Source organism: Cynocephalus volans, chromosome X, assembly GCF_027409185.1.
Source record: "Cynocephalus volans isolate mCynVol1 chromosome X, mCynVol1.pri, whole genome shotgun sequence".
NCBI classification, from domain to species: domain Eukaryota; kingdom Metazoa; phylum Chordata; class Mammalia; order Dermoptera; family Cynocephalidae; genus Cynocephalus; species Cynocephalus volans.
The window spans coordinates 67,416,144-67,442,346 of NC_084478.1; the positions used below are offsets into that span (position 1 = coordinate 67,416,144).

Here is a 26,203-nt window from a genome sequence, read left to right on the forward strand (position 1 = left end):
TTAACTCAGTCTATCATTGGCTTGCCTGATTTCCCCCTTAGTATATCTCATCTTCCCTGTTTCCTTCTCTTGGAGCCCTCACCCTATACATGTCCTGAGCAAGTGCCCACAAGAACATGTCATACCTGCTTCCCCAGCCATAATTGTATTGCCTTGAAACTCATCTAAAATGCATGACATATTTTACAATGATCTTAGTCTTCCCTTCATAAATACGTCCAAATTTTATGTACTCAATATGTTGATGTGTAGTAGTTTCTTATTGCTATTGGAACAAATTAGAAATTTAGAGGCTTTAAAATACAAATTTGTTCTCTCATTGTTCTGTAAGTCAGAAGTCTGGATTGGCTCGACTGGATTCTCTGCTCCAGGTTTCACAAGGCCATAATCAAGTTATTGGCCAGCTGGGCTCTTATTGGGAGGCTCTGGGAAGAATATGCTTTCAAGCTCATTCAGGTTGTTGCCAAAATTCAGCTCTTTATGCCAATAGAACTGAGGACCCTGTTTCCTTGTTGGCTGTCAGCTGGGCCACGCTTAGCTCCTAGAGCCCTCTCTCCCATCCTTGCACATGGCCTCTACATCTTACCCTTGGAATCTCTCTGACTTCTCCTTCTGCCATATTTCTTTGCTTGATACTCTAATGCCTGCTTCAGCCACAAAAGCACACACAGTCTGTTCTTACTTAGGGTCTACATGGGCCCACCTGCTTTTAGACACCAGCCACAGTTGTAATGTCAAAAACCTGTAGGGCCTGTGCTTTACGAGGCTGCTGTCTATGAAAAGCAGTTACGTGCCAGCAGACACCAGTCATCATATAAACTGCTGCAAACTCCCAAAGCCAATGATGCACATGGCCAGTGCTTTCTAAGTCCTGCTCTTACAGAAAAAAAAAAAAAAAGGAGCCACAACACTTGTGCACACCAGTCACCACACTCCCACAAAGAGAACTGCCTCCCTCAAATGCCAGTCATTGGATCCATTTCTTGAGGTTTTCCCACCCATACACCATGGGGTCTCTCTAAAGGTTTTATAATCACACCACTCTCTCCCCTGAATTCTGAACTAATTGAAAAATAGACACAGGAGTCAAAGAGGGATCAGAATATCGAGATGTATTGTTGACAAGACTGATTTGGAAAATAGGCCTGTGGCCTGCAGTCTGAATCAGGTTTCTAACTCGTTCATCCCAAGCCTAAACATTTGCATGCTCCTGAGGGGATGGATGGGTCTGCAGAGCAGACCCTCACCCTGTCATTCACAGAAAAGGTTCTCTTCCACCTGCAGACACCCCCACCCTCATAGGCTGATCACATGGAGAGGCAGTGAGGAGAACACAAGTGTCCTGTGGGCAAGGGAGCTCCAAAAAAGAGAGAGTAGGGAGCTCAGCAGGGGCTGAGCAACAAGCACTCAGTTACATTTTGGAGTCTCTGTGGGGAGGGGATGGGGTGTGAAAGAAGGTGGGGAGGGGCTGCTCGAAAGCTGTCTTCCCAATATTTCTGAAAGGGCAGAAGTTTCTATTTCATGACAGGTAGGAATACGAGAAAGGGAAGTGTCATCTAACCGATAGACATGATCAAAGGGAGGAACCAAGGGAAGGGCCAAAAGGTCAGGGCTTTCTCCAGCAGCTGGCCTTACATTCTCACTGCATGATTGGAACAAAGTGGAACAGAATAATAGGTAGAATTGGGTGCCCTGGTGCCCAATAAAGACAGTGGAACCAACTGGCTTTGCCCCATGAACACCTCTTAAGAGTCTTGCCTAATTACTGTGACCATCTGGGAGGCAGAAAACCTTAGAGCTAATTTAAGGCCAGTTATTGTTTTTGTTTTTGTTGGCCTCAGATCGCATAGGACATCAAGTCCAAATGCAAGACAGGATAAAAGAGAGCTTAAAACAGAGCTTGCAAGCTGGTAGTCTGCTGTACAGATCCAATCCACAGATGTGTTTGATTAGGCCCATAAAAATTTTCAAAAATATTTAAAAAATTACTTGCCAGTATGTAAAAATTGGTAGAGTTCATATAAAAACCCAGATTTTGTGGCTTCTCTGGAAAAGTTCAAAGATTCTGGCCATGTGGATGTGCATTCCTGTATGGAAAAATCAGCTGTGAATGGAGTAGCGACTGTTTCTTTTGGGACAGGGTACAGTCCCCATCTAGGCTTTTGTATGACCTGCTTAGCCCCTGCCTGCATTTGAGTTTGTGATCTCTGAGTTAAATTGGCCAGCACTAGAGATCGTTTGTGATCTAAAAGAAATGCAAATCATCCATCACTGTGAGTGTTTAATCATTTCAGAGTGGAGGTATGTGCCAAGAATCTGACCATCCAGATGGGGAGGAATGAGGAGACATCTGTCTATGTAACGAGGATGGCGAAAATTGTTAGAAAGGCAGAAGAAGAGGGGGCCATAACCCGTAGTGCAGAGAAGCAGGCTAGGCTGGAGCAGGTGCCTGGGGAGGTCAATTATAGCCGAATGTTGCTAGGGCAACTCAGGCTCCATGCACAGCCTGGAGGCCCTCTGGCCTTCTCACTGCTAAGATGGCTGATTTAGAAGACCAGAGCTCTGAGGTCAGGGAAGATGATGAGGAAAATGATAAGGTTGCAGAAGTATTGTTCTGGCTCAAGTCTTAAAGCAGATACGAAGGGAGCTAGAACATTCCACATGGGGCTACTGGTGGCCACGAAAGGCCTCTGGAATTGGAAACTATTACATCTTACCCCTAAAGGCAGTTCTTTCCAAACTGTAGGTCATAAAGCATTGGTGGGTTGTGAAATTAATTTAGTGGGACAAAATCAACGTTTAAAAAATGCATAGAAAATGAAAAAAAGAAATACTTTTAAAAATGTAGTGTATTCACATAGTAAAGGTAAATACTGTTTTGTGAAACATTGTTTTCAGATGTGTGTGTGTGCAACACGTGTGTGTGTACTGATTTGTGATGTCAATTATGTTTCTTATTCTGTGAATCAAGCTCAAAAGCATTTGAAAGTTGCTGCTACAGGCCACAGAGTCAGTCACCATGGCAAGCTGACTGGATGTGCCTAATTTGGCATGTCTAGTGGATTTTTTTGCTCTTTGTTTTTGCTTTTGTTGTTGTTGTGAACAAGATGGGCAGATGTAGACCGATCATAGCTTTCTAAGGAGCAACTCTGGTATCAGACACAAGTAATGTTGGGCCAGCCGGAAAAGAGGTTTTGGGTTGTGGTTTCTCAGAGAGGCACAACTCCACCTGACTGCTTGGGATTCTGACCCCTGGAGTGGTAGCACAGCAAAGCCTGCTCTGCAGTGCTGGATCCAAATTCTGTTCTTGTCTGGAAATTTCAGCGTTTCTAGAAGCAACATCATCCTCACTGTTTTTTGCATGGTCCACACTGTTGATGCCTACCCAATGGCCATCCCTCACTTTCTTCCTCCCTAAAAATCTCTTATCATCTAGAACATCAGTTTTGGTAACATTGCACTAGAAGTTTCGTCAAACTAGAAGACAAAGATGCCCACTGTTGTTTCTACTGTTGAACATTTTTAAGTAAAACAACATGTCAAGTAAACGCAATAGGAATTATAAATATGATAAGAAGAGGAAATCATTATTTGCAGATGCTATCAGCATCCACCTGGAAAACCAAAGAGAATGAATACAAAAACTATTACAATTGATAAGGAAGGAAAGTAGGGTGGCCGGTTACAAAAACACTTCCCACTATGCACAAAAAACATTGAGGGCTACTTCTAAGTAGGGGTGATAGTGAGGGGAAGGGTGAAAGCAGCTTTCATGTTTTGTTCCACATACAGTACTTCTGTGATATTTGAATCTTTTACCACTAGAATGCACTCATGTAGTTGTTTGAAAAAGGGAAAACAGAACTGTGGTAGGCAAAATCCTAAAATGGCCCCCCCAAGATTTCCCACCCTAATTTTTGGGACTGTGAATGTAATGAGATATGCCTGTGATTATGTTACGGTACCTGGCAAAAGGGATTTTGCAGATGTAATTAAGGCCACTAATCAATTCTCTTTAAAATAGGGAGATTATTCTGCATTGTCCCAATGATCCTAATCTAATCACATGAACCTTTTAAAAGGAGGGAGTTTTCTCAGGCTAATGGCAGGAGAAGTCAGAGAGATTTGAAGTAAGAGAAGGATTCAACGTGCTGGCTTGAAGATGGAAGGGGCCACGTGAAGAAAAATGTGGGTGGTCTCTAGAAGCTGAGAGCAGCTCTTCATCTGACAGCCAGTAAGGAAATGGGAGACCACAGTCCTACAACAAAAAGCAATTAAATTCTATCAACAACCTGAATGAGCTTGGAAGGAGTAAATTGTTCCCCGGAGCTTCCAGATGAAAGCCTAATCTAGTGACACCTTGATTTTGGCATTGTGAGACCTTAAGCAGAGAACGCAACCAACCCCACCAGGACTTCAGACCTACACAACTGAGAAAATTAATGGATGTTGTTTCAAGCTGCTGAATTTGTGGTAATTTGTTATGCAACAATAAAAAACATACAAAACACATTACATCAGCAGAACAATGAGATATGAGATCTGTTTTGAGCCTATCAAATTTTCAAAGGCTCAAAACCATTAATGACCCAGTCATGCAGTGGGATAGGGAATTGACACACCCATATGCCCCATGGGAGTGTGTTTGTAAAAATCATTCTCAAAGTAAATTGGGCAATACCTATCAACCCTTCTTCAAATGTGTTTATGCTTTGACTTATTGAAATTTATTGTAGTTAAACAATCATAGTGGCAACCAAAGACTTTTCTAAATGTACTTCACATAGTTGCTTATGATAGTGGACGATTAGATACAACATAAATACGTGGCAATAGAAGATTGGTTTGTCAAATATAATATTCTGTACTCATTTGAGTGCAGCCACCAAAAAAAAAAGAAAGAAAGAAAGAAAGAAAAAAGCCCAATAGGAATTTTTATAGAACTTAAAAAGCTAATTTTAAAATTCATCTGAAATAGAAAATGGATGAGAATAGTCATGTAATTTTCGGGGGGAAAAAGGGGGCTTGTCCTAGAAGATATGAAAATATAACTTAAAGCTCAAGTACTTAAAATAGTTTGGTATTGGTGCTAGTATGGATTTTAGGACTATTGAATAGATAATTTACATTCAAACCCACATATATACTTAAGAATTTGGTTTTTGTTAAAGGGAAAGAATGATTGTTCAATAAATGTTTAAAGCCTTATGAAAAATACTAATAAGTAATTAGTATTACAATGGAATAATATTCATCTATTAAAGTTATACTTAAATTGTAGGAATATTTAATGATTTTGAAAAATGTTCACCCCAAAAATTCCAGATGAATTAAAGAACTAAACCTAAAACATTCTAAAGTATTACCAGGAAATACAGGAAAATGTTTCTAATCTTGAAGTAGGGAAGCCTTCTGCAAGATTCAAACTGCAAAAGCCATAAAAGAAACTACTGAGAAATTTGAATACATCAACATTTAAAATATCTACACCCCAAAAGACCCCATAAACAAAATTTAAAAATAAGCAAAAGTCTGCAAAAAAAAAAAAAAAAAAAGTCACAAAGATTTATATCCAGACTACATAATTCAATAATCCCACAAATTTTTCAATTGTAAAATAGATAAAAGATATGAACAGGCAGGTCACAAAATAAGACAAATGGCCAAGTAACATAAGAAAACATTCCTTGACCTTGCTAATAATCAGGGAAATGCTAATAATGAGACATTTTCCACCCATTACACTGACAAAATATTAAAATGATTGATTAATATCCAGTGTGGGTAAGAATTTTTAGGAAAATGGTTATTCTTATTTACTGCTGGCGGAGTTGTAAACTGAAATAGTCTTTCTAAATGGCAATTTGGCATTATGTATTAAAATTACAAAATGTGCTGTCTTTGATCCAGCTATTCCATTTCTTCATAATTCACCTTACAGGAATAGTTTAGCATATGCACAAAAAAGCATGTACAGTACAAGGATTTTCATTGCAGCACAGTTAATAGTAAAGAAAAAAAAAGCACTGTAATAGTAAAAGGCTGAAAACAACATATGTTTACTAATAAGTGAATGGTAAACTATAATACACTCATTCAGTGGAATACTATACAGTAAGTAAAATTAAAGGTAGATTTATATATGCTGACATGGAAAGATCTTCTAGCTATATTGTGATTAAAGCAATTAACAGAACAATACATAAAATAGGATGCTATTTATATTTTTAAAAATGAAAGCACAAAACAAAGCTAGTATTCTTATTTGTGTACATGAATGTAAGAGGAACTTTATCTGCATTGCTTGTTTTACAATAATGCATTCATGTGTAACTAGAAAAATATTTTTTAAATGAAAAAAGAACAAAACTGAAGTTAATTATGCTATAGAAAAGATGCTAAAGAAAAGAATGCTTCATGTTGCCATTAAAATGTTATGGACAAATATTTAATGACATGAAAAATATTCACCAGGTTATTAAATAATAACATGCTATGATAATATTCTTGTTTAGAACTATAAATAACATATATAATACATAGGAAAACGCTGGGAGAACATACACCCAAAACATTAATACTGGTCCTCTTTGAGTGGTGGGATTACAAATTTTTTCCTTTGCTATTTTCTTTATGTTTTCATATATCTTCTTAATACTCTCCAACAAGAAAAATAAAAACAGGGGGAGGGTGCGCGCATGCTTGTAGCGGGGTGGTATTGGTTGGAATTAGAACCAGAGGAGTGGAGTTAGCAAGGGAAATAGAGGCGGCTGCAGATTGCAATTAAAGCTAATGTGGGGTATGTGGGATTTTAGAATTAGGAGTAGGGAACTAGACTTGGTAGGGCCTAGGAATTAACAGTAGAAAGGTAGGGGTTAGAATTAGGAGTAGAGGCCATGGGTTATTACAATGAAAGCAGACGCTGGTCTGGCCGGTTAGTTCAGTTGGTTAGAGCACGATGTTAAGACCAAAATCAAGGGTTCCTATCCCCGTACCAGCCAGCTGTCAAAAAAAGAAGAAAAAAAAAGCCGATGTTGTGAAATATTGGAATTAAAATCGAAGGGCTTATTACATTGAAATGGTTTTGGAGAATTATAATAGCAATATTGGTGAAGGTATGGGAATATCGGAATTAACTGGAATTATCGTATGTTTCTGGTGGGACTATATGTTGTTACAACTGTTCTAGAAGGTTTGTTTTATGTTTTGGGGAGGAGTGACCTTTTGACCCTAGCTACTGCATTTCTACAAATTTCTCCATGAAAAGAAATCTTAGAAACAGGCAAACATTTAATAACATCGAAGTTCATGCCTATATTTCTTATGACAGAAAGATCTAAACATAGGGCCTTGGTTTAAGAAATAATTAGCCTTACAATGGAATAACATTCACCTAGTAAAAATAATATTGTAAGAATATTTAATGAGACAGTCTATCTCAAAGGGGCCTCAGTACATCTCCTGAGATTGTATACAAATTCTTATGTGCAAGTGCATATTGCGGGAAGGGAGGGACTGGATTCATTCAGCAGATTCCCACTGCTCTGGAGGATATAATTACAGTTTTTATTTCCTCTATGTCTCGAGTTCTTTGGATAGTACTTTTGTCCTCATACTTTAAAATACCAAACTAATACATATTTTTTGTTAAAAACTCAAACCTTATCGAAGTATCTAGAGTTGCAAATCAGAACCCCGCCCAGTCTCATTCCGCCCACCACCCAGATGAAGCACGGTTAATAGGGGCATCTACCAAGTCCTTTTTATTCCTACGCATTTACAGATGCAGATCCTCTTATAGGCTCCTTGCCAATCGCACTGCCACCCCAAAATAATACCAAGGAGAAAAAGAAAGAGAATGCTTATTGAAGGCTTACTATGTGCCTGAAGTGTTTTAAGGGTTTGCCCGTGTGAAGTCACCGTGGTCGGCGTCCTAGTCGTCTCCCGCCCTCCGCACTCTGTCCCGGCTTGCCCTCTTGCCCCCCCGCCCCCCATTCTTCACAAGGCAGCTTGAGAGGTCGTTAATTTTTAAACGTATCTCAAATCAAATCATGTCCCCTTCAGCAGCTTTCACCGCGCCTCGAATCAAACCCCAGTTCCTTAGCGACCCTACTATCCCCTGCGGTTGCATTTATTGGGCCGTTAAGTACCTCAGGAGCGGTACCCCGCAGGGGACCGGGCTTCACAGCGGAGGGAGCGCCCTCCCAAGGGACAGGGGCGGGTTTTCTGTGCGGTGGGTGGAGCTTCAAATCTAGCGTGAGCCGAACTGGAAGGGGAGGCTTTCGACGGAGGGCGAGCGAGGGGAGCAGGGCTGAAGCAGGGCCGCGCACCCCGCAAGCTCCTGTGGGCCCCGCGGAGCCATTGCGGCCGAGGTGAGCGTCTACCCCCGGGCTGGGGGGCGGGCTCTGATATCGCGGTCGCCCTCGGCTCCTCGCGGATGTGTGGGGGGGTAGTTCTCACGGGACCCTGCGCGGAGGCGCGGAGGTGGCGGCCTTTGGGAGCCTGTGGGAAAGGCTGGTGGAGGGGCCGGCCGGCCTGCCCCAACCCTCGCTGAACCCCGCCTCCTCTCGCCTCCCCCAGGCCTCGGCCGGCGCCAGCGGAGAGCTAGCCGCATCTTCGGGGGCAGCGGGACAGCGGCCGGCTGCGTGGCGAGAGAGTGGCCGACAGAGGGGACGCGAGGTACCGGCATTAGCCATGACCAAGTGGCCCTAGAGAGGGAGTAGAGGCTGGGCCTTCGGCGTTTTTCTCACGGATTCGAGGAAGGCGGCCTTAGAGGAGAGGGAAGGTGAGGGGCAGGCAGGCAGGCTTCGCGGGTAACTACTAGGCATTGTATATGTATGTTTTGGTATCTAAATGGTACTACACACACACATTCATTTCTGCTACCTAATTGCTTTTTAAAAATTTAACATTCTGTCTTGTAGATCTTTCTGTATCAGGAAATTCAGATTTATCTCAGTTCTAAACAGCTGCATTGTATGATTGTACTACAGTTTAACCATTTCCCGATTGAATGTATATTGGCTTGTTTGGCTTTTTCGGGGGGAGGGGGCTTTTACAAGCAATGCTATAATGAATGGGTTTGTGTATATATTTCATGCACATGTATGAGTATTTCTGTAGGAGAAATTCTTAGTAATCGCTGGGCCAGACTGTATATACAGTTTGAATTTTGATAGATTTGTCCAAATTGCCTTCCAAAAGACTATACTAATTTACACTCCCCAATGTTGTGCGAGAGTGCCTATTTTCCACAGTTGTGTCAACGCGAATTATTATCGATCTTTGTAATTTTAGCCAATTTAAAGGGGAAAAAATCGTACGTCATTGTTTTCATTTGCATTTCCCTGATTACTAGTGAAATTGAACATATTTTTATTTGTAGGATTCCAAAAGTAAATAGGCACATATCAATAGTCTTCCTATTTGTAAGCAGTAAGCATTTTGAAAATTTAATACTAAAAATATCCCATTCGCAATAGCAAAAAAAACAGAATAAAAATAACTAGAAGTAAACTAAAAAACTTTATTGAGAAATATAATAAAAGAACGTTTGCATAAATGGAGAACGAATTCCATGCTTCTGGATAAGAAGGTTCAATTTTGTAGTGATATCTATTTTTCCTCTGTCGATTTATACAATTGATGCAATTTCAATAAATACACCAAGTTTTCGGAACTTAATATGATTCTACAGTTCATCGGGGGAAAAAATGGCTAGGAATAACCGAGAAAATATTTTAAAAGATAAGTAAAGATGTGGGTATTTGTACTACTAGCTATTAACATGTACTCTAAAGGAACGATATTTATATTAGAACGGACAGAACAATGCATTAGAATGGAAAAGCCCACAAATCGAGTCAGATTGGATCCCAAGATTTATTGGAGAAACATTTGGCTAGACGTGGAAAAACTGCCATATTAAAAGCTTCAAGCACCCCCCCCCCCCAGCTTGAATTTTCCTTTGAGGGCAGACTCCTTTGTTTGGAGAAAACCACTTTATTGGATCTTTTTGGTTATGCCAGGGTAAAACTTCATTAGTTAGAATTAGTGGCTTTGGAGCCATAACTAAGGGTGTGAGCCTTTAGTAAGATTAAGATGGATTCACCTTAGCCTGCAGTGCGGCGAGGGAAAGAGTCTGCATATAATAGGTCTTCAAAAATTTTTTTTCGATCTAAGGGGTAAAGAATGTTATGTCATTGTTTTCATTTGCATTTGCGTGCTTATTGTGAGATTGAACGTCTTTTATGTGTTAGTTCTGGATAATATGTCATTCCTGGAGGCAGGTAACAATAGGGAATCCACTGCTCCCCTTCCAGAATGGAGTCTGGCTAATTGGTACAGTCCTGCCCGGAAGCGTGAGAATAAACAGGTTGACTTTTTAAATTTTCCTCAAGTACTAGGCTCTAGACACCTAGATAGGGGGCGGAGGCAGTTTTCAGGACATGGCCGAGATTTGGCGCTGAGCTGTGTCATCGCGAGGTTTGGCAGCCAGCTCCGCAGTGGGTCGGAAACCTCGTGGTAGGCTAGATCCCTGCAGGACGGGAGGTTCCTCCCTTCCCCCCCGCCCCCCCCGAAAAACTTCCAGTCATTTTCATGAAGCCCCGCCTCTCTCCTTTTTAGGAGCGTGCAGCAGGTCTCGCGAGATCTCGTGGTTCCTAAAGGCGAGGCGCGGGCGGCATTCTGCAGTGAAGTTCGGAGGTCTTGCCGACGCTAAAGCGTAATATCGCGATAGTTCTCAGCGCAAGCGGGAGCGAGCGGCTGCCGTTTGGTTCCGCCCCTCGGTGCTTCGAGAGGTTGTGCGTCATTTGCTTTTCGCTTCGCGAAGGGTGGAAGCGGAGCTGTAGCGACTTCGACTTTGGTGGGAGGAGGGGTCTGGCAAGGGCTGGGCTCGAGCTTTTCCCATCCGGTAGAGGTTCTCGCGGGATCGCGCGGAGGCGGCAGCGGTTGGGCTACTTACTGCAGCAGCCGCGGAGGCGGCGGCAACGTCTTCGGCTCGTGCTGTTCTTAGCCGGTTAGTTCTCGCGGGAGCGGTTACGTCCTCGTGGGATCCGTTGGCGGAGGTAGCTCGGGGTTGGGGGGGGCAGTGACTAGGGTCGGTCCGCCCGCTGTTAAGATGGCGGCGGAGGCTGATGTCTGTCCGGTCAGGACCCGGGACTGAGGTGTTGGCTATCTGCGTTTGTGAGGCCTCTCAGGTACCCCACGTTAAGGTGACGGTTGGCGAAACGCTTAGTTGCCGGTAAATCGGACCTGAGATGAAGACCACCCCATTTCTAGTCGGTTGAGGCGACACCATTTCCCGGGCCTCGGCCGCGTGTGGGCCCTCCTTTGCCCCACCGATCGGTTACCGCCTCCGTTGCCGCCGCAGTGGGCGGATTGGGAGGGTGGTTCGTTGGGGAGTGTGGTTGGGGGTTAGATTGGACGGTGGGAGAGACGGGACCAACCAACGACGACTGGTCCCCTCCCCCTGCCTTTTTTGCGGGTGCGCCTCCGTTCTCAGTCCCTGCGACGACCCAGATGAATCCCCTAGTTTTTCTTGAGTTAGAGATGGGCTCTACTTCCCTAACTGCCGTGGTCTTTGAGGTAGGGTTTAGGGATCAAGCTGTAGTGTCTCTGACGTACTCCTCCCCTTTCTCTCCTTATTCTGTCGTCTCGTGGAATCTTCCTCATCTACGTGGATAGTTGAAGAGCGTACTGAAGGGGGAGAGGGTAGTTAAAGCTTTTCCCTGTCACCCCTTTCCCCAGTCCTTCTAATTTAGTGCTTAGCCTTAGTCCCCTAGCCCGTCCCATCTTCCTCGTGCGTTGGTCCCCTTGGCGCAGGCGTTGAATAGAGCCCATCCCGTTCCCAGCATTTAGTTGAAGACATAGTAGCCTTGCGTTTACTCAGGTCTTCTTCACGCTTGTGTGACCCTCATCGGGGCACAGGGCACTATTTTCTTCAACTGTGCACACTGCTAGTCCGCTCTTAGATGAAACAATGAATGGGTCGGTGGTTAGATGATTGCAGTCTTAGTGGCCTATCTTCGTTGGGCCGTTAGTCTTCCATTCCTCATTAACACAGCCCCCCACCCCACCCCGCTAAAGAGGATAACCCTCCAGTAAACCAACTTTGTGTCCTCCATCCTCCCCCATTCCCCTTGCAAGCTTGGGAACCGCCCCTTTTCCCTGCCTTGCTCTAAGTTGCTGTAGCCTCTTGGTCTGTGGAGATTTTTGCTGTAACCACCTCTTACATGCCTCTCACTTTTTAATCCTATTCCCTGCCCCCATGCTCTTTTTCCAGGACTGGAATCCCCTAGGGAGAAGATAACCCTCCTGTCGGGCTTCACTACATTCCCCCCCACCACCATGTGCTAGAAAATAGCATTGATAAATTATGTCGTGCCCTTCAGTCATTTCCCTGTTCTGCTTTATTTTCTCTTCCCCCCGGTGCCACCATTACTATAGGTAATTAATTCTCTATCGTTTCCTTTGTGGATTACATGTTCGGCATTGTTTTCCTTTAGTCCCAATGTTGCATAGATTGAGGAGACACCAAACATTCCCCAGTCATGGGAGGCAGCTGGTATGGTGGAAATATTGTGTGCTTTGAGATCCCATCAAACTTTATGACCTTGAGCAAATTACTTCTCAGAATCTGTTTCTTCATCTATATAATGGGGATAGTACTGCTTATGTATTAAAGGGCTCTTGCTAAAATTAGTAAGAACATTTGTAAAGCGCCCGGTTTAGGTAGGCACACAATAAATCATTACTTTTTCTTGATGTAAGAATGCACTGGTAGATGGCACCTGTGTCATGTTAGTTTTATGACCTGAGAAAGAGTAAGAAATTTTTGTTTCTATCACTGTTTTTAGGCCAGACCTATCATTTTTGTATTTTTTCCTCCTCAAAGGCCAAACTCTTATCTCTAATGGTTCATGATGTTTGAACATGATTCTTACTTTTTCCTTCTACTAGTCTAGGAATTTCAGTGCAAAATTACTATCCTGGAATGACCACCAGCTATAATGTTCCTGTCAAGAACCATATCTTGGTGTTCTACTTTTTGGAAGGGGTGCCTCATCCCTTGCCTGCTCATTCCTTCCACTCCTTCAAAGGCAGTCTGTTCTGTCATTCACCCTACAAAAGTAATGAAATTTGATGCCATGCATTTCACAGTGGTAAAAGGGACTTCTGCTAGTTAGTTTTCAAGTGTTCATGATGCCTTCCCCCTGCCACATTTGTTTGATCCGTCAGATCAGTGTGGGGATTTGCTATTTGGCATTTTCTTACCTAAGCAGGATGAGATCTGTCAGAGAGTTTAGAAAGGTTGTTTGGAATACCAAACTTCTGTTCCAAAGTGAATTACTGCTGGTTCGTTAATATGCTATCTCTTGTTGTGTTTTTGCCATTTTATATTTTCTAAGTACTTATGAAATAGAAGTGACTACATACAATTTGGAGATCGTTTTCCTCACTTTTAATATTTTGATTAGACCAATATTAAAGTGGGTGCTTTTTTCTAATTACCTTGGCTGGATGATGGGGGTTGAAATAGGAATATAGTGATGAAAAGTTGACTAGGATTGAAAATTTACAATGGGTAATCAATCATCCAATAACTATATGTAGATTCTAGTTTTGAGCTTCAGGGTTTGCTTTATTTAGTTTGCGGTGCTTTGGAGGTAATAAGAATTTCCTCCTTTTTCATAAGAGGACAGGAGATCACTTTCTGTTTTGAGATTTTGCCTTGGTGCCTTTCGCAGTGGGTTAAGCAGTGATCACAAATTAACTGAACTTCAATTTGACTGTTGTCATTCAGCATGAGAATAAATCTGGGAATGATAATCTAGGTGAGACCTAAAAGGTTTAATTTATTCTAGGTAGATCTCTGAAAAGAGAGGAAGGAGTGGCAATACCAAATAAAACCTTTGTCTAGGTTCAGTGGCAAAGTTCAACCTGTTTCCAGGATGTTTATCATTTGTCTCCCATTATGGCCAAAAAGCATTTATGAAGGTGAAAAATAATTTTTATGTGTACAGTTTTTTTCACTAAAATTTAAAATTTCCATAGTATCAATTTATAGTGAGGATATAAAATTGTTTTAAATACTGTCTCTTGTAATTTCATTTGGGCTGAGAACTGAGTTGAGTTTTCAGGGGTGGTTGTTAGTGTCAGATTGAAGTATTGTTACAGCTATTGGTTCTGAATTCTTCAGTTACTTCTTAAAACAAGTCCTAAAAGATGCAAATTGATAAGTGAGGGCTATGGCTTCAGAAATAACTGTGATTATGTTTGAACATTGATATAATGGTTAATTCTCCCATACCCTACATACCCTAATAAATGTGTCATGTATCTCTTCACCCCACCTTTTTTTTTTTTTTTTTTTTTTCTTTTTTTTTGGTAGGTCCTCCAGTAGCCTGACCTGAGTGAGTGAGTGCTCCAGAGGAACCAGCAGACCAACTTGTTTAGGAAGGTTCGGGAAGGTGTTGAAGCAGTGTTGGGATTTCCCACCAGGATGAGTATAATTGGCTGTGATTTTAGGTTAGTTCTTGTAAGTCTTTGTGGGCAGTATTTGTATTTTACTTCCTGAAATGGAGATGGGGGGTGTGTGTTTCCATTCTGTGATTGAACTACTTTGGTTTCTTCCATTGTCTGGATCCGATGTTGCACTGGTTGCTTCTTGCGTTTAAGTGGAGCTCATTGTGGAATTAAGGGGAACTGTTTAAATGAATTCTGTATGTACATGGTTTTTTAAATTACCCTTAGCATCATTCAAAACATGAAATTGCAAGGTATTATGTCTAACGAATTCTTTTTAAGGAGTTATGAAAATTTTCAAACATACAAAAATTGGATAGTATAATGATCCCTCTATGTACGCATCACCAGCTTTAACAGTTATCAACTTATAGCCATTCTATTTCATCTATACTTCTATTCACTGTCCCACTCCCCTGGGTCTTTTTGAAATAAATTCCTATTGTCTTTATTTTTATTTGTAAAATATTTGTATCTAAAAGACAAGGGCTCTTTAAATATAATCTCGAAACCATTATCACAACTAAAAAATTAACAGTGATTTTTAAAAATATCAAATATGAAACTGGTATTCAAATTTCCCTGATTTTCTCAGTTTTGTTTTGTTTTTTACAGTTTGAATCAGGATTCAGAGAAAGTTCATTTATCGCAAAGGATTGATATAGCTCTTAAGTCTATTTAAATCTGCAGATTCCGTTTGCTTTTTTTCCCCTGATTTATTTGTTGAAGAAATTGTCCCATAGAGTGTCCCCCACATTTGGGTATTATAGCCTGGTAGTGGTGTCTAACCCATTCTTGCTAAGTTAAAGACCCTGGGGGATCCATTATAAAGGAACAATGGCAGTAATCTCCTGTATCCCGGTTGGAGTTGATACTGCTGGCCTAGGCACTATCCTAAAATAGCTAGTCATGGATTCCTTTTTCTGTGGCAAAGTCTGATTTGATACCTGACTTCAGTTCTATGTCTTGACCCTGCTTACTGCTCCAGATGAAAAGTAGGACTCTTGATGAAAGAAGCTAATGTTTCCTTAATAATGACCTGATTGTGCCTTTGGGATTTTCCATGTATGGTTTCAATTTTCCTAGGTGATTTAGATATTTCTCAACTATCTTATAATGTTGCTTTTTATTCTTTTGACGTTGGTATAAGCTGTTAAGACCTAGTGGTGAGTTCCTTTGGCTGTCATACAGTTCTTGAAATGGTAGTACTAAAACAATTTTTGAGAGCTTCCACTTTAACATCCTGATTTTCAGCCATCATGCACAATTGTAGTTTTCCTGTTATTTTTTTTATCTCATCTGTAAATGATGTTCCTCTCAGCAGAAAGTGCTTTAAACTTTCCTTGTGCACCATTGGCCATTCTGGGATCTACCGTATGCCTCTTCCATGGTCAAAACCTGAGAATGGAAGTTGGACACATAGGCTCTAGCCAGCTTTTGACTTAGCCACAAATGAGGGCAAAGAGAGGACACTGTGCCTCCCCTTAAAATATGAGTAATTTCAAGTTGAAGGACTGATACGGTAGAGGTAATCATGAATGAAATTTTTGAGGTATTTAGATTAAATATGATGTGAATAGCAAGTGCTAGGGATCATAAGTTCAGGCCTTTCAATTCTTTGTTCATTAATGAAGATATAAATCACTAGTTGAAAATTGACAAAATATTAAAGAAGTGGTTTCTTGGAAATTGCAGTAAGTTCATGCATTCAACAAAAATAGTTGTGAGCACATTGAATATAAACATTTACCCTCCGACTTTCCTGTAGTTAGGAAGTTTGAACAAGATCACTTAAACCTAATCCTGACTTTATGAAACTAGAGTAACTGTAAATAATTGGTACAGAACTTTGCACATAGTAGGCATTCCAGTATTTGAGTTTTTCGCACAGTTCTTAACAGCTGCAAGTTGTCAGTGGAAATACTGTTGGGTTTCCTCCCGCCACACACTCAGTGTTTTCAACGCTGAGTTCAAAGTATTATTGAAATGCCAAACTTGGTTGCTTTGAAAATATTTGCTCTTCACATTCCATGTTACCTCTCCTGGAGTAAGATTAAGTTGTTGAATTCTGTTGTGTAGCTATAACTATATTAGGCTGCTTTACAATGATTTAACGATCTATTAGGTTGATATAGAGCACCTGGGCTCTTGGAGTTTTGCTCTATTGTTCTCTAACTTCTTTCCTCAATGACTGGTTACCAGATGTTTATATATGTTAATATCAGGGATAATTCAGCTCTTAAGATTCTTTAGAAGCCCTTCCTTTTGATGTGTCATAGGGGTTGAATTGCTAAAACTTGATTCACTTGTTGACCAGCTTGGTCTTCTGGTTGTAGAAATGCGTTCAGATGGCGAAGGAGTGGCTCTATATGAGTAAGACAGCTGTTGAGTGTTGTTTAGGCTTTTACCCTGAGCATTTTCAACTTTTAGTTCCCTTAAAAAGTTTTTAATCAGGGCTGAGCCCGTGGCGCACTCGGTAGCGTGCTGTGCTAGCAGCGCGGCGACGCTCCCGCCGCGGCTTCGGATCCTATATAAGAATGACCGGTGCACTCCCTGGCTGAGCGCCGGTCACGAAAAAAAAAAAAAAAAGTTTTTAATCATTCAGCTTTACAAATTATAATTGGTGGCATAGATTGATCCCAGAATGTGATTTTACAAAAAGTTGGAATTGGTTTTAGCTTCTTATGAGTGTATCATTAAATGGAGATTGGTGTTATAGATCTGATTCAGTCTGGATTGTTGATTGAACTAGATGAATGTTAAAATACTAGGTGTTTGAAGGAAAGCAGTTTTTCCTTTTCAATAGTCATTAGGTGGTGACTAAAAGAGACTGACAGTAGGGATATATAAATTATTCTGGAATAACCTTTTACTGTAATCATTCAGATTTAAAAGATTGGTAAGTCTGGACATAACTACCATTATTTTATGTACCACCTTTAGCACAACCTTATAATTAGATACCAGAGATCATTGCTCTGGAAATGCTTGGGTATATTGCATTTGGTGACTGTTTATGTTTTAGAATGATTTTGGAAGATTGTTTTGATGATTACATTATTTGCTATGGTTATTTTCTTATTTGCCTGTCTGTGTTATAGTGAGGCATATTTCTCCTGGCGTTTGGGGTTTTTTTGTTTGTTTGTTTTTGTTTTTTTAACTTCCACTATGTATTACTGCATTCTGCCAATTGATTTCTTATAGATGGAAAAACCTTTTAGCACACTGACTCCCTGGGTTCAGGTTCGGACTTCACTTCTTACCAGCCTGTCATCTTGTGCAAATTTAACCATTTTGTGCCACAGTTATTCATTTGTAAAATAGTGATAATGTTACCTACCTAATAGGGTTTTGGAGAAGTTTCGCTGAATTAATGTATGTGAAGTACTTAGTTCTAAAACTTTAGGGAATATCAGAATCACCTAGAGGACTTGCTCAAACACAGATTGTTGGGCCCCATGCCCACGGTATCTGATTCTACATAGGTCTGGGAGAGGCCCCAGATTTTGCATTTCCATCTAGTTCCCAGGTGATACTGATGATGGTCAGGGAACCACTGGCATAGAACAATGGTTGGCACAGAGTATTAACTATTTCTTTTTGGACTTTACTTTCTCAGTCTCTGAACAAAACACTTCTCTTCAGAGCTGATTAGTACTGCCTTTGGTTAGAAGCAGCTTTGAAATCCTCTCTTGCAGTGGTTCTCAGAATGTAGTCCCCAGCTCAGTGTTGCTCTCTATTTCCTGAAAATTGGCAGCTAGATTCAGAGGTTTGATAAATTCGGGTTCATTCCTTTTGGCAAAAGTAATGGCAGGTGTGTGTTCATTCACAACATTAATTATGTTGTGATGTCTTAAATTTTTTTGATTCATTAATTCATCAGAGGCTGCAAAATGGTGACATTCTAATGCTATCGTTTTGTTTTCATTTATTAGCTGGAATAATTTTGTTTCCCCTCATCTTTTATTTGGTTACTCAGTGATACAGTTCATATGGCAAGGGCAGGATAAATGCTCAATTTTTTTTTCCTTCTTTTTAAACACAGCTTTTGTGATAATGAATTGGTTCCCAGTCATCCTCAAAAGGTTACTTATATATGTATGTATGTATGTATAACTGTGCACTCATGGATGTATATATGCAATGGGTTTCAATACATTGCAGTTCTAACCCTTAGTGAAATTTGAATTGTCCCACTTTTGCCTAGTAGGAATCTCTTGAAGTTGGCTACTGATTTCTTCTGACATGATCCTTAGTAGTCTTTGGTAACTGCCTTGCTATCTGGAATGTCAGGATGTTTCCGGCTTATTCTTGTATATTTCTGCCCCAGACCTGGAATCAGCTAATGAAATTAAGATAAAAGGTGAAGTCAAAAGAAATTCCCTCTTTATCATGGGTAGCTTTGAGTTTTGTACCCAGTCCCCCTTTTCTCTTTCCACGTAACCTCCCCAGGCTGCCTCTTCATTTTTCCCTATCCTTTTATTAGAATTAGGTGGAAAGGTTTGATGAGAAGCCATGGTAATAGTAGAAAGAGCGTGACACCCAGGCATTTCTGGGTTTGGAGCCTGGCCACTTAATTAGTTCTGTAAGTTTGGGCAGATTAACGTAACCTATCAGTTGTTTCATCTGGAGAAATACCTTATTCATACAGTTATTGGAATTAAATGAGAAAATGTGAGGTATTAGTACACTGTAGGTGATCAGTAGATGGTAATTTAATATACTATTGCACTTAACCCTTCCAACAGCTCAGATGTGGGTAGTCAGGGTGGGAAGTGATGGCCAATTAGCAAAGCATGTCTGGACCCTTTAGATCTTTGTGGGATAATCAATGGTGGGGAGGGATGGGGTTTGTTCTTTGGTCATTTTGGACCCAAGACTCTAGCCAGTGATAACTGAATGTTCCACCAGAGTAGTTTCTCACTTTGCAAAGCCTTAGGAGTCATGTTCATACCCTCTGAAAGGTTTTACCCAGTTCTGTGGTGATGTGCATTACATTGGTTGCCTTGATCTCTGTCCATCTACACAGCCCCTACTATTCAAGGTTCTTCTGTTCAGAGTTCTGCTGTAATCTTAGTAACCCATAATGAGTCTTCCTAGTAGTCATCAGTATCACCACTGTTAACATACTTGAGTAGCACCATACTTAAGTAGTACTTTATATAGTAGGGTAGAAAAGAGGTAAATACCCCATTTAACATTGTACATAATATCTAAAGTACAATGTTTGGCACATAGTAAGTGCTCAGAAAATGGAAACCATTGTTCAGTTTTTAAATTAGTATTATATCTTTTCCCTCTCACATCTTACCTCTCTTCATTCAGTTCAACAAGCACTTAAATGAGTATATTTAAGTGCAAGGACTTAGGGACATAAAATGAATGAGACTTGGTCTCTGCCCTTAAGAAAACTGCAGTCCAGTTAAAGACTGTGAGTGAGATCATGGTTAAAGTTAGCCTTTTCCTTTGTGTCGTCATTTCTTTCCCTGCACTGTCCATGCATGATATAGCCTGTGTATTGTTTCTCAAAGCTCTTCTAATTCTGTGTACCTCCCAATTCTTTGAGACTGCTGATATGTGAGAAAGCCTGCAGTTGTCTTCTATGAATACAGGGTAATATCAAGAAAAACCTTTGGGCCAAGATTGGATTTCAAAGTGGCCCATGCGGTTGACACTGCAATACCAGTTTATGGTTTTTAGAGGGACTTACACCTGGTCTATAGCCTCTGTCCTGTTGCTTTAACTGCCTTCCTTCCACCTTCTCCCTTCCCCCTTCCTCCTTTCTATCTTCCCCTAAAAATGTTTGCTACATAGAGTCTCTTATACCCAGTTAGTGATCAGTCAAGTATGTAAAGAAACAGCTGTACTTCATGTAAACTAGGATTCGAATGGGCTTAGGGTGTATGGCTAAATCTTCATTCTTACTTATAAAATGACAATCAAAAAGCCTACTTGCTGTGAGCATTATTAAAGTGAGATGATGTATTTTTAAATGTTTAAATTATAGAGTACAAAGATAAGGCCATTATAATTTATGTAAAATAAATACTTAATGGCTATGTTACTTCATCACCGAGCCAGTTTCCTCATCTTTTAAATGAGGGTGGTGATATCTCATTCATTTAACAAATATTTATTGAGGACATATTCATTGCTGCTACATACTGGGAATACAAAGATAAGCAACTGGAGGGTGGAGGACAGTAGAGTCTGCTAGGGGAGAGAGACTTGTAAATCACACTCAAAGGGATGAGTTCAATAATATGAGGAATGGACAAAATGTGCTATAGCAATCTACAGGAGGGCATCGGAGAATATCACACGGTTTTGTTAGGGTTAAACAATATGTATGAAAAATATGTTATGAATTCAAAAAATACTATACAAATAAAGTTGGTTAAATATATCCCAAATAAATCAATAGCCTCAACCATTATTTCATTTTTTTCACAAGACTTCTACTTTAGATGCATTTATTTCTTTGAGCTAGATTTTGTGACCTCCTTAAGGGTGTTATGTACTCTTGTAGTAGAGTACCCTGAAAGTAATGCTTTTGTCAAAGTTCTGTACATTTTATCACCATTTTCTAGTTTCTGTCACTGAATTAATTCAGGAAAAACTAGAAAATGTGTGCATACTTTGGGGGAGATGTTTATAATCTTACAATATTTAGTCACCATTAACATTTTGGTATGTTCCCATTTTAATGATAAGAGTAACATTTAAAAAATAAAAGATTCAGTAGAATATTAGGGACAGGCTTTTCCCAGAATAGGAAACTAAAAATGTTCAATAACAAGAAAAGGTACTCAGGGTAATAATCAGAAATGCAAATTAAAATGATATTTTTTTTAATCATTAGATCGGGAAAAAATAATTTGATAATATCAAGTCATGGCAAAAGAAAGAGAATCTGGTCTTACAATAATGCCCACAAGTGGTATAAATTAATACAGCTATTTTGAAGGCAGTTTTGGCAAGTTACAAGACAGTGCATACTATATGATGATATTTATGTTTTTAAAAAAACTAGAGCAAACTGATAAAGTTTATTTGGGAGGAGTGGTCAAGGGGAACTTTCAGATTTTTCTGTAATGTTTGCATTTCTATTTCTGAGAAATTTTAGCAATACTGAAAAGTACAGAGAGTAATACAACAAAAACCCCTATCCCTACCTCCCCTCCAGAATTGATCACTTTTAACATTTATTTTTGCCTCAAATCTTTGCTGGGGGTAGGGGGTAATACAGGTAGAAGGGAAATACTTTTTAATACTCATCATTCCCTTCCCCCCAGCAATCATTACCGTGAATTGCTTGATTTTTTTATACTGTGAGAATGGTATAAATTACTCATGTAAGTAAAAATTCAAAAACTATTTGATGTCCACACAAAAATCCATTATTAAGTAATATTAAATTTGTATAGAACTTTAGAGTTTGTAAAATCGTTTAGTAAGAATGCTTTGGGAATAGGACTTTTTTCGTTGTTTGCGTATCTTATTGTAGCTCTTGTTTAAAACATTTTCCTGATTTTGTTTTTAAGTAATATTCTTCATGAGTGTAGAGGTAAACATGGCTTTTTGTTGAAAATACAGATAAGCACACAAATCTCCTGAAATCTCACCACTCAGATAAATACTATTAACATTTTGGTATGCAGTATATTCTTCCAGGGACTTTCTTTATGCTGTGTAGCCTAAACACTATTTTTTTTTTTCAGAAATACTCTTTTTAAAAATGTAAATTCATTACCTCCCTTCCAGTTTATGAAAAATTTCAAACATGAAAATGCTGAAAGAATAGCACAATGATCATCCCTAAGAGGTCTGAGGGAAAAAAAGCACAATGAACACCTGTGTACCATGACCTAGATCCAACAATTGTTAAGAATTTGCCATGTTGGATTTATATATACATGTGTATGTTTAATTTTTTTTGTAGCGTGTGAAGGATGACACATCCTTAAATCCTTCGATATACATGTCTTGAGAATAAGGATATCTCGTAAGTAGCACAATACCATTATCACACCTATAGAATTTATTTTTCTTAATATTATCTAGTGTCCAGTTCATATTCAGATTTCTTAACTTGTCCCCAAAATGTCTTTTTGTTTTAGATGTTTTCTCCAAACTAATATAGAAATGGTATTTTTGAATTTGCCATTCCCATTTGATATATTGAGCCCTGTTCCATGTCCATGTCATTATGTACACTTCTTTAGCATTTTTAATGGCTGCATTATATTCTGTTAACCAATTCCCTGTGCTCACACCCTTAAGTCCCAGTTTTTCATGATCTTACCATTCAGTAAATAAGTCGAATGAAGGAAAAAAGCATCGGAGTATCCTAATAGGGAAATCTTCATGACACTCATGTTTATTTCCTTAAGAAACTTCTAGAACTGGAATGCAAAAATTTAAGGCTTTTGATACTTATTGCCCAAATTGCTCTTTAGAAAGACTGTTCTGCATCTTTCACTGTGGTATGTTTAGTACATGATCCATGAAAATTTACAGTATTACAGCACCTCAGGGTAAGCTTTGATAAATTAATACTGTAGAAGAGCATAAACCTGGATACATCCAGTATCATTGCTATAGATGGCTCCCTCCACACCTATGACCTGCTGCCATATTTTGCATAAGCTAGCTTGATTCCTGCAGCCTGGAGTGCCTTGCAGTCTGTTAACCCAATTTGGAGCCCAGGTGCCTGCTCCTCATATTTCCTTAGATATCTTGGCAAGGCCAGCCTTAAAAGTATAGTCTGGAGAGATACAGACATCACTTGAAAACAACCTTTTACATAGAGCATTTTAGATTTTTGCTTTCAAAAAGTAAAGGTAGACTGCCTTCATGGGTGAATTCAAATCTCTACCTCTTGCAAGATAAATTACCAGCAGCTTTAAAATGGTAGTTTTCTCCATGTCCAACAGAAGTGCTGGATGAGATTCTGTATTTGATATTATCCTAATGAAACTCCTTTATTTTGTAGACCCAGATTTAGGGGTAATGACTTGTACAAGGTAACTTGGCTGTGTAGTGGTGGAGTTGGGCATCAAATCCAGGTTACCTAATCCAGTATTGTTTCCACTATGCTATATCTTTCCTTAAAACTGAACTTTTCTCTATTTCTAAATGTGCCACCAGGTGCCATCCATAGAAGTGCAGAATAAGTGGCCCCCCCCCAGCATAAGAAAGTTACCAAAAAAGTGGAGGGCAAGACTTTGTAAGAGAGTCAAGAATTACTTGAGAAAGGCAAAAGTTCAGAGAGCTCTGTTTCTTTGTTCTTTTGACTGTGGTTATTACTTTCCAAAATGAAGTCAAAAATTTGGAGTTCTTTCATGGGACAGTTCAATTTGTCTCTGTTCTCGTGTGTATACATATATGGATGCCATAAAGCAGTAGATGGGACTGAATTTCCTGCTTGTAAAACTTTCAAATTAAAGTGATGTTTACTTTTTTTTTTTTTTTTTTTTTGTGACCAGCCGCACCGCGCTCAGCCAGTGAGCGCACCGGTCCATCCCCATATAGGATCCGAACCCGCAGTGGGAGCGCTACTGCGCTCCCAGCGCTGCATTCTCCCGAGTGCACCACGGGGTCGGCCCTAAAGTGATGTTTTCTAAACTCATCTTTTTTCCCCTTTCATTTTCAACTGTTTTAAATAAGAGTAACAATTTGTACATATTATTTTATACCTTTTAGCATTTACATACTATGCTTATCCATTTATGTACTATGCATATTTTTATATGTTAGCACATATGGCTCAATTTCTTTTTAATGGCTGTGTTGCTGTCCAAAGTATGGATCTACTATAGTTTAATCATTCCCTGTTGTTGAATCTTACAAGTAGAATTGCTGCTGGGTCAAAGGGTGGTATCAACTTAAGTTTTTGACAGGTACTGCCAAAATGACCCTCAAAAAGGCTGTGTTGAGTTGACATTCCCACCAGCAGTGTCTGTGAGTGCTCTCTTCTCCACCTCTGTCTGCTGAAGTGGGATGTTGTTGATCTTTTGGATTTTAACCAGTCTAGTGAGTGAGAAATAGTACCTCCTTGCTTCGATTAACTACAAGTGAGGATGAGGAAATTTTTCTAACTACAAGTGAGGATGAGGAAATGTTTATATCCTCTGCAAATTGCAAGTTCATGCTCTTTTACTTGGTTTTCAGTTGGATTGCCTTACTGAATTTTGGGAGTTCTCTGTATAGTAGAAATATTAACCTTTTCTCTGTCCTATTGCAAATAATTTCTGTGTTTATGATTTGGAATTTTTATGTAGTAAAATCTCATTTTTTTTCTTTTATTGTTTCTCGGTTACATGTCTTTCTTGGAAGGCCTTTTCTCTGCCAAGATTACAAGAATATTTCTCTTCATTGTGTTCTGATACTTTTATAGTTTGGCTTTTTATGTTTAAGTAGTGGTTTGAAGTACATGTATACTTTTATTTTCATCCAAATGGTTAGCAAGTAGCTTCTATTTTCCATCCTGGGAGAGACTATTTGATCTTTAGAAATATGCCCAGCTTTAAAGTGTATTGTATAGAAAAGTGTAGTTTGTTTTTATTAAAAAAAAAAAAAAAAAAAAAAACCAAACTTCGGAATTTGTGCCAAATAGAAAACTGGCTTGGTTACTTTTAGCTCTTTAGTTTTTGAGAATAATTGAGATTGTTTGTTTAATACTTAACATTGTCTTGGACTGAAGGCCAAGTATTTATAGATAGTTCTTTAAGGGATCTTAGTTACTGTTTTTCCATTTCATGTATGTTTGAGGCCCAGATTGTGGTTTACTCTTTTCCAGGCACAGTCCTATGAGATAGACTGTGTTGTATATTTTACAGAGGTGACTGACTCAGGTATAGTAACTTTTCTAAGATCATAAGCCTAATAAATGGAATTTAAGCCTAGGTCTGTCTGATTCTCAGGCCTTTTCATTACGCTGTTGTCTTCTGCATCGTTTTGGCTTTTCTTCCGGTAGTATTTCTCAGTCTTTACCTTTAAATTTTTTTTGTTTTTTTAATCTATATATGGAAGTAAATACATTACTGAGGTCTCTCCTCCTCCTCCCATATAGATATTTCTTTTGTCAGAATATATTAAGGCATGTAAACCTAGCTTTTATTTACGAATATACTTAATCCAGCCTTTTTATACAAAGTCTGTGCTTTCTCTATCTTTCTTGAGAATATAGGACTAGAGGATTTTATACAGAAATACAGAATTCCCCCTTCTATAGAGGAGGTTTGATCTTTATAGATGCTGCTTGTTTCTCTGTAAACCCAAGGACATGAGAGAATTGGAGCTGAATAATGCAAAAGGGTTGGAATTCTGTTTCTTTGGTATCCAGTACTGTCTGTTGTATTTGACAGTAGTCTATCATGTGGCTTTGGGGAAAATACCATACCACCTGTGTTTCATAGATAAAGGGGACATACAGGCATACAAGTGAAAACATTGTAGTGGCTTAGCTTTCTTTAGGGCTATGGTTCCTACTGTTTTTCAGGTCATGGATCCCTGTAAGAAGCCAAATAAAACCTGTTGACCATCTTCCCAGAAAAATACCCACATACTCAAAATTTTCCATGGAATTTCTGGGTTTTGTGGTAGTCCCTCAATATAGGATGAGGAAATCTAAAGAGTTCCTTACACTTATTTTTCTCTATGTATCATTGGGAGG

At 39.5% G+C, this 26,203-nt stretch overlaps 1 protein-coding gene across 10 annotated transcripts in view; it reads left to right on the forward strand.

Annotated features, from left to right (window-relative positions):
• The first annotated feature begins 8,289 nt into the window (after positions 1-8,289).
• Positions 8,290-26,203, forward strand: part of HUWE1 (HECT, UBA and WWE domain containing E3 ubiquitin protein ligase 1) — a 149,369-nt gene continuing 131,455 nt past the window's right edge. For 7 of the 10 annotated variants that reach the window (XM_063083921.1, XM_063083931.1, XM_063083928.1 and 4 more), the window contains exons 1-3: positions 8,290-8,372; positions 8,581-8,785; positions 14,393-14,529. The gene's annotated coding sequence lies outside the window, so the exon portion shown is untranslated. Of the gene's footprint in view, positions 8,373-8,580; positions 8,786-10,837; positions 11,018-11,117; positions 11,199-14,392; positions 14,530-26,203 lie in introns of those variants that run through there. The other 3 variants (XM_063083923.1, XM_063083922.1, XM_063083924.1) reach the window with 3 other exon arrangements.